We start from the raw sequence: 3,442 nt of genomic DNA, 5'->3' as shown, positions 1-3,442 counted from the left end.
ATTCAGATAATTGACATTATAGGCATGTACCATAAAATACCAATTAGAAGCCGACTTCCAAATTGCCGCGGGTCCCATATATAAGCGGGGTCTGGATACATATTTTGTACATAAAAGCAGGTCCCAATTTGACGCCCGGTTAGTTTTTTCAATGTTTTCTTTTTACCTTTGCGACATCCTGTTGAATGCATCTCCCAAACACAACGAAGAAGAAAAATCGGATGAAGAATACGAACAACGAGGAAACGGGAACAACGAGGAAAAAAAACACATGCACGAAACTTGCTGATCAAAATTCGTTTTCCCTCAACATCTGATGATTCTGAAAATTGTGTAGGCATTTCCTGAAGATTTTTATACACTAAAACCGACATCTCTGGTGTAATAATTATTTTGAGAAATGTGCCTATGGTATATTTCCCTGCCAGCGGGCATAGAAGTCCGCTTCTAATTGGTATTTCACCGCTCTTTCACATGTGCGCTACTGAAGAGGGTGCTCCGTGAGTGATGAACAGCGGAGGAGGCAGCGCATGCAACAAATAATCTGCTCACATGATGATCATGTTCTCTCACCTTCAGCGGAGAAAGTTTAGTGGTAAATACCGGTAGGTCACAGTTCAGCTCAAATTTTATTTGATTTCATGTACAGGCCAGAACTGGCATGCAATGTGCTCTGCTGCGCTGAGAGGGAGGCGCGGCTCTCCCCATAGACAAGCAATCGTGTGGGGTGCTGACTGTAGCCAACTCATTAAAATAAATGGTTTAAATAAACAATTTCATACTATTTACAATCTTTGCTGAGCAATATTTTTGTACAAAAATAATTAAAGCAGGTCCCAAACTGCCGCAGGTCCCATATTGACGCGGGGTCTGGCTACATATTTTGTCAATTAACGCCGGGCTAATAATTGGTATTTTACGGTATTTACATGCTTGCAGTATTTTAACTGCAGTTAGATTGCTTTGAGAAGCATAATAATATGGAATAATAGCCTATATATGGAGATAGACAGACCGGATGAAGGGAGGGGGGGGCGGCGGAGCCCTTGGCTTTGTCTGGTTTTACCGGATTTGTCCAGGAATTGGAGCTTAAAAGGCAAGCGTGTGTCTCTTCCCTGCAATTCTCCAATGAGCGGACAATGCATAATTTTACGCTTAAAAGGCGTGGTTATAATGGTTGAGGCTGAGTTTAGCGCCGATACCAAGATATCAAGTGCGCCTTTCCACGCCCACTGCTTTGCGCTGCGGCTGGCGCTCGGCCTAGAAACTGCGCCGCTGCAACGATAGAGCATAGCCTATATTTATTTGTTAACAGTGCTGAAGCTGAAATATTTATTTCAAGCCTAATCATTTTGAATGCCTTTTGAAAGTAAAATAATGCAGTGTCAAGTGCATTGTGTCAATACCCTCTTAGTCATGCTTGATACCAACTTGCTATAAGCTATTAATATTCTTTCATTAAAATAGCCTCCAGCTTGTCCAAAATTAGACTGACAACTGGTGTTGTGTCAACATCTTAACTTACTTATTTATGACCAACAAACTTTGGAAACAAACAGTGCAACTTGATATTATTTTGTTTACATTTCACCTAAAGTTGCTTTCTTCTCTTACAGGAGCATGCTGCCCTCTACCTGCCTGCACTGGAAGGGAATGGCAACCATATCTGTAGAAGTGGAAAGCTTGAATATCCTGTTTCCTAGCCTGACAGATCCTGTCAGTGAGATTTTGAATGGGTTGGAAAGTAAGCATCATAATTAATTGGGTGGTAAAAGCCGGAGAGGTTTAGGCTTGTGTTTGCATTTGTATTGGATCAGGAGGACTGGAATCGAGCAGGAATCAAGCACGCATAGCACGCAACATGCCTAGTTCTATAGATAATCTTTCAGGAATGGTGCTGGCTTTTTTAATTAGGTAATTAGGGCAGATGAATTGCCTATTACGTAACGATTGCACTAATTACCTAATGTGATGTCACTCGAGCAATGATGACATCTGGTGACATCATCACTGATGACATCATCATTGACATTGAGTGCTCAAGTGACATCACTGGTGACATTAACAATTGTATACATTGAGACCACTGTGTTCCAGACCAGGGGGGTCTAACTCCCACAGGTCCACTAGTCTTGGTAGGTCAATGAAGTCTAAGTCCATTATAGAGGGACGATGGCCTGGCTAGAGGGCCAGGCATAAGGATCTGTCTAATGCATGTACAGATACAGTATTACTAGTTTATCTTTTACTAAACTGAGTTCTGCTGTCCGTGGAGGCACTGCCTGAGAAACTGCATCATTGCACAATCTAAAATTAGATTGTGCAATGTGCCCAGTAGAAATGTGTGTAAACTAAAGACAGCACCAAATATAGTGCAGACCACCTAATCCTGATCCAGTTACTTGATCAAGTGTTTGGGTGTCTGAGGTCAAGAGCAGCACAATGACCAGCTGTTTTGGGGTTTGGACTCCAGACTCAACAAGTCAACAGCACATTTACATGTTGTCATTAGCTTGAGTTCCATGAACATATGGGGATATAATTATGTATGAGAAAAAAATGTATCCCTCCAACCAACCAAGTATTTGATGGGTGTTTTTCTGTATGTGGCTACTGGCTAGCCTTTAACACTCTGAAGACTGTGTCGGAATGCTATTTGAATTATACAGGCCACTCATAAAAGCACTTGTTTTTTGGTTTCTTTTTTTCTGACCCGCTGAATGCTTTCTCATGTTGGTTACAACTGTGCATAGCTGCGGGCATGGTATCACAGTGTGCCACTAGATGGGGATGTCTAAACATAGGAGGAAATACAAGTACATTACCATTAGGTTTTTCAATAGTGACTGTGATGGTGTCTGGGTTACAGCCACTGGCCCTTTGATGTTGTCTGTTCCTTATGGGTGTTTTGGAGAATGTTTTCTGTGTTTCTGGTGAAATCCCATTGCAAGATGGTCTCTAGTTAATACTTACTGTATGTACATAATACATGTACACGATACAGTACACCTATTGTAGATGCTCAGAAAAGGTCATCCAACATACTGTAGTAGCCTATCTACCCAAATGGTGTGTTGGAAGACTCTGCTTCATCTTTCTTTAACTGAAGTGTCATTTCCCAGGCTGGATGGTCCCGCTGAGATACATATCCTTCAGGGTGCAGAGCTAGACACAGTTTGTTTGTAACCTGTATATAAAGAGTGCAAAGGGCCAGTCACATCACCGTCACACCGAGGCACACAATGCCTAGTGCAGTGTAAGCAGAGAGCCAGGGCTGTGGTGTGTGGAAAATGCTAGTGGAGGGAGACAATGCGCTGGTCCGAGGCCTGACCAGACCTCAGAGGGGACAGGGATTGCCTCGCTGCGACAACAGCCCCCCTCTCCCTCCCTTCCTTTTTTTTTTTTCTTTTTTTGATCGCCCCAGTGCAGGGGCTGCCACAGC

The sequence above is a fragment of the Poromitra crassiceps genome (genome assembly GCF_964638095.1).
Source record: "Poromitra crassiceps genome assembly, chromosome: 2".
Taxonomy (NCBI): Eukaryota; Metazoa; Chordata; class Actinopteri; order Beryciformes; family Melamphaidae; genus Poromitra; species Poromitra crassiceps.
Note: the sequence above shows the minus strand (reverse complement) of the source record.